This window comes from Zingiber officinale, chromosome 7A, assembly GCF_018446385.1.
Source record: "Zingiber officinale cultivar Zhangliang chromosome 7A, Zo_v1.1, whole genome shotgun sequence".
Classification (NCBI taxonomy): domain Eukaryota; kingdom Viridiplantae; phylum Streptophyta; class Magnoliopsida; order Zingiberales; family Zingiberaceae; genus Zingiber; species Zingiber officinale.
The window spans coordinates 74562720-74572606 of NC_055998.1; the positions used below are offsets into that span (position 1 = coordinate 74562720).

The window sequence follows — 9887 nt, forward strand, 5'->3', positions numbered from 1 at the left end:
CGGCTCGTCTCTCGATATTTAACGTCGGAGCTCGACGGTCTTCCGCTCGGATGTTTATAGACGCCGGCTCGTCTCTCGATATTTAACGTCGGAGCTCGATGGTCTTCCGCTTGGACGTTTATAGACGTCGGCTCGTCTCTCGATATTTAACGTCGGAGTTCGACGGTCTTCCGCTCGGACGTTTATAGACGCCGGCTCATCTCTCGATATTTAACGTCGGAGCTCGACGGTCTTCCGCTCAGATGATTTATAAACGCCGGCTCGTCTCTCGATATTTAACGTCGGAGCTCGACGGTCTTCCGCTCGGATGATTTATAGATGCTGGCTCGTCTCTCGATATTTAACGTCGAAACTCGACGGTCTTCCGCTCGGATGATTTATAGGCCGACTTGTCTCTCGATATTTATCGGAGCTCGGCGGTCTTCGCTTCGGATGATTTATAGGCCGGTGGTTTCTCGATATTTAACGTCCGGAGCTCGGCGGTCTTCCGGCCGGGACGGGGCTCGTCTCTCGATATTTAACGTCGGAGCTCGACGGCCTTTTTAAGGCTAACTTTAATACTGCTGCTCAGCAAACCCATTGGTCATCCTTTGAATTAATTTTGCTTCCTGCATTACAAGGACATGGGCGACTAGAATATACACAAAAATGAGTTACATCAGTGCACCTTTCACCCAGCTCGATAAGGCTGGAGATGATTTGCGCTCCAAGGTCGGTCCAGCTGCCGTCCGTCTTCGTCCTCCAAGTAGTAAGCGCCCGAGCGGAGCTTTTCGATAACCTTGAAGGGGCCCGTCCAGGGAGCTTCCAGCTTGCGGACATCGCCGACCGGCTTGACTTTCTTCCAGACAAGGTCGCCGACCTGGAACGATCTGGGGATGTGCTGCCATATGAACTTTTTGACCATCTGCTCGGTGATCCTGGCAAGCGGCTCGGCCTCCACCCACTTGGAAAAATAATCGACCGCCACTAGCAGAAATTTCCGCTGTCCGGTCGCCATAGGAAATGGACCGACGATATCCATTCCCTATTGATCGAACGGACATGAGACTGTTGATGCCCTCATTTCCTCTGCCGGTCGGTGGTAGAAGTTATGGTACTTCTTGCACGAAAGGCACGTCGACACTGTCCGAGCGGCGTCTGCTTGTAAGGTTGGCCAGAAGTACCCGGCCAATAGGATCTTCTTAGCCAGCGATCGTCCACCCGGATGTCCTCTGCATGATCCTTGATGTACTTCTTGGAGGATGTAAGCCGAGTCCTCCGAGCTCACGCATTTCAACAGCGGGCGCGAGAAAGCCTTCTTGTAAAGTTGATCGCCGATGAGTGTGAACCGACCGGCTCTCCTCCTTAGCAGCTGGGCTTCATTCTGATCGGACGGTGTGGTGCCCGAGCGCAGAAATTCCATAATGGGTGTCCTCCAGTCGCTCGGGAACGTAAGGCCTTCCATACGGTCGACGTGTGCCACCAACAATACTTGTTCAATTGGCTGCTGAATGGCGACCGGCGTTATTGAGCTCGCAAGTTTGGCTAACTCATCGGCCGCTTGATTTTCTGCTCTGGGTATCTTCTCGACAATAACTTCTCTAAAATTGGCTTTAAGTTTCTCAAAGGCTTCAGCGTAGAGCTTGAGCCGAGTACTGTTGATTTCGAAGGTACCAGAGAGCTGCTGAGTAGCCAACTAGGAATCCGAATGAAGCGTTACCCGACCGGCTCCAACATGCCGAGCTGCCTGCAAGCCGGCTATGAGGGCTTCATACTCTGCTTCATTGTTTGTGGCTTTATAATCCAGCCGGACGGATAAGTGCATCTTTTCTTCTTGAGGGGAGAGCAGCAGTATTCCAATCCCACTTCCGAGCCGAGTGGATGATCCGTCCACAAATATTCTCCACATAGCTTCCGACTCTGAATTCTGCACTTCAGTCACAAAATCAACAAAGGACTGCGCTTTGATTGCCGAGCGGGGCTGGTATTAGATATCAAATTCACTTAACTCTGTCATCCATTTGATGAGCCACCCGGACGATTCTGGGTTCAGTAATACACGCCCGAGCGGGCTATTGGTTTTGACAATTATGGTATGCGCCAGGAAGTATGGACGAAGACGCCGAGCGGCGAGGACCAGAGCGAAAGCCAGCTTCTCGAGCCCAGTGTAGCGAGATTCAGCATCTTTTAAAATATGACTAAGGAAATACACGGGCTCTTCTCCGCTCGCCCTCACTAATGCCGAGCCGATTGCTTGCTCGGTTGAAGACAAGTAAATACAAAGTGGCTCACCCGCAGTCGGCTTGGCTAATACCGGGAGAGAGCCCAGATATGCCTTCAAATCTTCGAAAGCCCGATCACATTCTTCGTCCCAGTGAAACTTATTGGCCTTGCGCAAGATTTTGAAAAAAGGAAGGCTCCGATCGGTAGTTTTGGAGATGAATCTGGACAGAGCAGTTATCCGACCGGTCAAACGCTGCACTTCCCTTGTATTTCATGGAGGCGGCATGTCTTGTAGAGCTTTCACCTTGCTGGGATTTGCTTCGATTCCCCGCTCGGTCACTATGTAACCTAAGAAACGCCCTCCTTTTGCTCCGAACAGTCACTTCTGGGGATTTAACTTGACTCCATATTTCCGTAGCGTTCGGAAGGTTTCCTCCATGTCTCTGAAGAGATCGGTCGCTCGGATGGACTTGATAAGAATGTCGTCCACATAAACTTCCAGATTCCGCCCGATCTGCTCCTTGAACACTTTTTTCATCAAGCGTTGATAAGTGGCTCCCGCGTTCTTCAATTCGAACGGCATCACATTATAGCAGTAGGTGTCATCGGCCGTCACGAAGCTGACTTTTTCTTGATCTTCACGGGCGAGCGGCACTTGATGATAGCCTTGGTAAGCGTCGAGCATATATATTAATTCGCAGCCGGCCGTAGAGTCCACCAGCTGATCTATCTGGGGCAGAGGATAAAAGTCTTTCGGGCAAGCTTTGTTGAGATCCCGAAAATCTATGCATACTCTCCACTTGTTGCTCGGCTTGGAGACTAATACTACATTCGCCAGCCAGCTCGGGAACTGCACCTCGCGTATATGGCCGGCTTCCAAAAGCTTCTCCACCTCCGCTCGGATGATGGCATTCTGCTCGGCGCTGAAATCTCTTTTTCTCTGCTTCACCGGCCGAGCATCCGGTCGGACATGTAGCTCGTGCTGCGCTATGCTCAGCGAAATTCCGGGCAGCTCATGCGTCGACCAAACGAAGACGTCACAATTTCTCTGGAGGCATTTGATCACTTCCTCCTTCTGGTTGGCCTCCAGATCGGACGCAATAAAGGTCGTGGCCTCCGATCGGGTTGGGTGAATCTGCACTTCCTCTTTTTCTTCATAAATTAAAGAGGGTGGCTTTTCAGTGATGGCGTTTACCTCGATCCGGGGCGCCTTTCGAGCGGCATTGGCCTCTGCTCGGACCATCTCGACGTAGCATCGCCGAGCTGCCAGTTGATCTCCCCGTACCTCTCCCACTTTGTCTTCGACGGGGAACTTGATATTCTGGTGGAAGGTGGAGACGGCCGCCCGGAACTTGCTGAGCGTCGGTCGTCCCAAAATGACGTTGTATGATGACAGAGAGTCCACCACCACGAAGTTTGCTGTCCTCGTCCTCCTGAGCGGCTCTTCTCCCAGTGAGATAGCCAGCCGGATTTGCCCGACCGGCAGAACTTCATTGCCCGTAAACCCGTAGAGCGGGGTTGTCATGGGCAGCAGCTCGGCTCGGTCAATTTGTAGTTGATCGAACACCTTCTTAAATATGATGTTGACCGAGCTTCTTGTGTTAATAAATACGCGGTGAATAGTGTAGTTGGCTATTACCGCTTTGATGAGCAGAGCGTCGTCGTGGGGTACTTCAACTCCTTCCAAGTCCCCGGGCCCGAAACTGATTTCGGTCCCTCCGCTCGTTCTCGGCTACAGCCGACTGCATGGATCTGGGGCTGCCGGACGCTCGCCTTTCTTGCTCGGTTGGAGTCTCCTCCGGTCGGCCCACCAGCTATGATGTTGATCTCACCTCGAGAAGTATTGCTTCTATTTTCTTCTTCCCGAGTGGACGGTCGGGGACGTTCTCTAGACGTCCGGAGATTCTCCCATCTCGGAGAGCGATGCCGATCGGGAGTCTGTTGTTGTCGTCTGTCGGCCACCGTCCGATCGGCTTCACGAGGCCTCTATCGCCTGTTGGCTGATGGCGACCGACGACCGCCACCTCTGGGAACGGGGTGGGCGATTAATGGAAGACTACGGCAATCCCTGGTATTATGTGTGTTCGTCCGGTGGAAGGAGCAGAACATCGGGGTCCATCTCTTCTTTGTCCTGGGCCGCTCGACTGCTACTTCTTGGACATGAGGTCTTGGATGAGCACGAATCGCTTCGGCCCGTGGTCCTCTGGGTGGCTGGTGAGCAGCGTGAGGCTTCCGTTCGGTAGGAGGAGCCCGCTCGGATGGAGTTTCTTTTTTCCGGGCTGCTTGCGCTTCCTCCACGTTGATGTATTCGTTGGCCCGGTGCAGCATGTGGTCGTAGTCTTGGGCCGGCTTCCGAATGAGTGAATGGTAGAAATCTCCATCCACGAGGCCTTGTGTGAAGGCATTCATCATGGTCTCCGAGGTGGCCGTTGGAATGTCCATAGCCACTCTGTTGAACCGCTGGATGTAAGCTCGAAGCGGTTCGCGGGCTTCCTGTTTGATGGCGAACAGGCTCACGCTAGTTTTCTGGTAGCGCCGACTGCTAGCGAAGTGATGGAGGAAGGCCGTTCGGAAGTCTTTGAAGCTAGTGATGGATCCATCCGGCAGCCTCCGAAACCACCGTTGGGACGATCCCGAGAGGGTGGTAAGAAAAACTCGACATTTTACCCCATCGGTATATTGGTGAAGGGTAGCTGTGTTATCGAATTTACCCAGATGATCATCCGGGTCGGTTGTCCAATTGTACTCGCCGATCGTCGGAGGCACATAGTGCTTGGGCAGAGGGTCTTGTAGAATAGCCTCTGAAAATTGGCGATTAATCCGCTCGGGCGATGCGTCCGCGCGGGGGGCTTTTCTTTTTCTGGCATCTCATCTAGGCATTTCATCCGAAGAAGATCCCCGATCTCTATGAGCTGCTGCGGCTTCGGGGGTGCGGAATAGGGCTCGATGAAATGCAACGGTGGCCGGTGGTGCTTCCGCTCGACCACCAGACGCTGACGTTGCTTGCTGCTCCGGCCGCTCGGCCGTTGCTTTCTGTTTTTGCTCCACAAGCTTGGCAGCCCTCAACTCAATCAGAGCGTCGAGTTCCTCCGTGGAAAGCTTCACCGTGTGTTGTCGTCCAGCCTCATCCATTGTTTCCGTTCGGATGCAGGAGCGTTCCCACAGACGGCGCCAAATTGATCCTGTCCGAATGCTGAATCAACGGACGCTGGGCACGTGGCGCTCTCCGGTTGCTGACGTGGGTCTTCGAATGCTGGTGTGAACTTCCGGCGATCCTGCAAAGAAGCCGGGCCGGGAAGGGGTTCCCGGCGGCGACCCTCCGACGCTCAAGTCAGGCAAGCAAGCAATGAAATAAGTGGCTCCAAAGATGTCTCACGCCTACCTCCGGCGAAGTGTGAGGCTCTTTATATAGAGCGGTGAAAGAGCTCCTGCACGTCCTCCGAGGCGCATAAGTGTCCGCAACCCATACCTCGGTATGTGTCTGTCAGAAAGCTTACCTGACTGATGTGCGTAGATTATATACTCTTTTATGCATATTTTTACGCACATTTACATATTTTGAGCATGCTTGATCTATGTATTTTTATACTTCCAGCTTTCCTTTTAGCATATTTACTCTTTTGGTTCGGAGATCTGCTTTTTGTGCATTTTCTGTACACAGGAGTCGATTTGGTGAAGAATCTACATCTTTGGGCATGCATTGGAGGAAGCAAAGGGAGAAAGCACCGGGCCGTGTACCTCACACGGCCCTGCACTGGTATGGAGCTCGGGCCGTGTGGAGTTTGGCACCAACAGAAGAGGAAGATGACATGGTCGTGTGAACCTCGCACGGCCATGTCAAGATAAGCCTACAGGCGGAAGCCTTACATGGCGTGTGGATCTACGGCGTGTGAGATTTCAGAGACCAAGCGGTGTGGCCGTGTGCACCACGGCCGTGTAGCATTCGAGGAGAAGGGTTACGGCGTGTGGAGACACACAGTGCGGCTTGGAGAGATGGACATGGCGTGTGAATCTCACACGGCCGTGTCTGTCGCGCCCGATTCCCTCCTCTATTTAAACCCTTCTTCATGAATTGAAAGGGATCTCTCCCCTTTGGGAGAAAGCAAGATTTGGTGGTTTCCTCCATTCTTGGGAGGATTTCGCGATTCTAAGGGAGATCTCGACGATTTCGACTCCGGAGTGAGGTTTGGATCCGAAGACGAGGCTTCTTCATAGATAAGTTTTCTCTTTCCCCCTCTTCTTGATTTCTTGGATTGGGGATTTAAGAAATGCTTGTAATCTCTATTTCTTCGGGTTTTCTTCCTCGATTCATGGAGTAAGATCTTGTATTCTAGGATTAAGGGAATATTTGTATGATGGATTGATGTAATCTCTTATGGATTTGCCATTTTCTTATTTCAATGACATTGTCTTGCTAGTATCAATTAGATCTTGAATGATTAATGATGATTTGTGATTAATTCTCATTCTTGATTGATTGTTTGGATTTCTTGTGGACTTTGTAAAGATAAACTCTCACTCGATCATCCGAGGGATCCACGTGACAGGTGCAAGCCCGTGTAAGGACGTTTGAGAGATAATCTTGAAGAGGAAATGGGAATATTCAAGAGAGTAGGATGGATCTTGTGATTAGTTTCTTGTATCTTGATAGATTAATAAGTTGTGGGCTTCTATGTTGATATCCGAGGAAGGCATAGTAATAGGTGCGCTTCTGTGTAAGGACAACGTAGGTTCATGTCTAATTAATCCTATTTAGATACATTTCTCAGTCCTTAGCCGGTTGTCTATTGCAAGAGAGAACCGACAACTTTCTACATGTTTGGCAATTGAGGGATAAGAATTGGTGAACCATTTACATTCGAGAAATCTTACAAAGAAACCGAAACTCCTAGAATCTCCCTTTAGCATAATCCAAAACACTAAACTCTTGTTTGTTGATCTTTAAGATTAGATTTGTTTACCTTTACTTTGCTTTTGAAACGATTGGATAGTGGTTTAGCTAATTCGCATTGAGACATTTCTAGTGCTTATTCCAGTCCCTGTGGATACGATAATCTTTTATATTACTTACGATATTTCCGTATACTTGCAGAGAGCGAACAAGTTTTTGGCGCCGTTGCCGGGGACTGCGCTATAACATTAGGAATTATCAATTGAGTTAGACTAAACATAACATTTGTTTTCCTTTCATATTGCATAGTTGTAACTAATCAGTAGATTTCTGTTTTTACTTTCTTGTATAACTTTCACTTCTTGTTAATTCTTTTTGTACAAATTCAATTCTGCATTTTTGATCCTTCTATTTTTTCTTTTTGTGTCGAATTGCCATCTGCTATCTTGTTCTTGTGTATGCGAAGATCTAACTTTGCAGGGGAATTCTTTCCTTTTGACCCTGAGATTGATAGAACTTTCCATAAAAGAAGAATTCTGCAAAGGCAAATTGAAGAACAGGAACATTTGAACAAGGCGAATAGCCCACTTAAGGATTATGCAGCACCCTATGCGAGAGGTTTTCAATCTAGTATTTCAAGACCTTCGGTGGAAGCTAATAACTTTGAGATCAAACCTGCAATCATATCTATGGTGCAGCAGAACCAATTCGGTGGAGGACCTCATGAGGACCCTAATCAACACTTAGAGGTCTTTTATGAAATATGTGGTATCATGAAAATGAATGGAGTTCCTTCAGATGCAGTTAGATTATTGTTATTTGGGTTTTCTCTCAGAGATAGGGCAAAGCAATGGCTGAATTCTTTGGCCCCTAATAGCATCACCACTTGGGAGCAGTGTGAGCAACAGTTTCTTGATAAGTTCTATCCACCAAGCAAAACAGCTCATATGAGGAATTTAATTGCAAGCTTCAAGCAAACTGACTCAGAATCTCTTTTTGAAGCATGGGATAGATATAATAGTATGCTCAGACAATGCCCACATCATGGGTTGGAAAGATGGTTAGTGTTGCATATTTTTTATAATGGTATCAATTATCATACCAAAGTGTCCCTTGATTCAGCTGCTGGAGGGGCACTTATGAACAAAAGCTTAGATGAAGCCGAAGAAATCATTGAAAGTGTAGCACAAAATCATCATCAATGGGCAAATGAAAGAAGTGGTGGCTATTCCTCTGTAAACCCAACAATTAAAGCATCAGGGAAGTTTGAGGTAGATGCAGTCACTCTTTTGTCTGTAAAATTGGACGCTCTTACAAAGAAATTTGAGAATATGGAGACTAGTGCTAATATGGTCAATGCTATTAGTACATCTTGTAAAGTATGTGGGAGTTCAGAGCATTCAAATGACTCATGTCCATTGGGAGCTATCACTGCACAAATCAATCAACTTGAACAATGTGATGCAATCATGAGTTACAATCAAAGGCAGAACAACCCATACTCAAATACTTATAACCCTGGATGGAAGAGTCATCCAAATTTTTCTTACAGAAACAATCAAGATCAAGGACCATCTATGGGGGCAAGACCAAATTTTCAAGCTGGGCAACAAAATTTTCAACATCTATCTTCTCAAGGCTTACCAAAGTCAAATGTTGAAAAGATGCTTGAAGAAATTATCTCAAGTCAGAATGAAATGAAGCAAGATATAACAAAGCTCATCCAGAGAATGGATAATTCTGAAAAGCATCAAATGATCCAGGATAGTCAAATTGCCCAACTCGCTTCCTCATCATCCAGAGCACCAGGACAACTTCCAGGAAAACCTGATGTGAATCCTATGGAGCATTGCAATAGGATTGAGCTTAGGAGCGGATGGACCTTGGGAGACTCCCAAGTGATTGTTTCAAAAGGGATACAAAAAGAAGAAGAGCTCTCTCCTCCTATATCAAATCATATTCAAGCTAATGAGGAGAGTACCATTGAGGTTGAAGAAACTCTTCCACTGAACCATCAGAGCAAAGCTGTCCCTTTTCCTCAAAGACTTACAATGCTCAAAAAAGATGAAGAATTTGGCAAGTTTCTAGAAAAAGTTAAGGAAATTTGTGTAGAGGTACCTCTTATCGATGCTATTCTGCAAATGCCTAGATTTGCCAAATTCCTGAAGGATCTCATGTCAAACAAGAGAAGAAGAGGAGAGGTCGAGACCATTGCGCTCAGTGAGGAATGTAGTGCTATTTTTGAGAAGAACACTTCTCCAAAACTGAAGGACCCAGGGAGCTTTTATATCCCTTGCAACATAGGAAAAGAATTTTTTGAAAAAGCTTTCTGTGATTTGGGGGCGAGTGTTAGCCTCATTCCTTATTCAATTTGTAATAAATTAGGTCTCAAAAATATTAAACTTACTACTATGGCACTTCAACTTGCCGATCATTCCTGCAGGTACCCTTTGGGTATTTTAGAAGATGTGCCAGTAGAGGTGGATGGGAATGTTATTCCCACAGATTTTGTCGTGTTGGACATGGAAGAGGACCCTAGGATTCCTATCATATTAGGAAGATCTTTCCTTGCTACAGCTGGAGCTATAATTGATGTCAAAAATCATAAGCTTTCTTTGGTAATTGGTAAGGAAAAGTTGGAATATGATTTATCTAATATCTCTAACCATGTCTCGTCTCTTTTAAGTGCTTGTAGCAGGTCAAGCATTTATAAACTTGAGGAATGGAATTTCCATCCTCATGGAAGGCCACCAAATAAAGGAGATAATGTGGTGGAAGATGTTGGGAGAAGATC

At 47.6% G+C, this 9887-nt stretch overlaps 1 non-coding gene across 1 annotated transcript; it reads right to left on the reverse strand.

Moving 5' to 3' along the window:
• Positions 1 to 8038: 8038 nt before the first annotated feature.
• On the reverse strand, positions 8039 to 8144 carry LOC122003247. The gene has a single exon (XR_006117897.1). It is a non-coding gene; the product is annotated as a small nucleolar RNA R71 (small nucleolar RNA).
• Positions 8145 to 9887: the final 1743 nt, after the last annotated feature.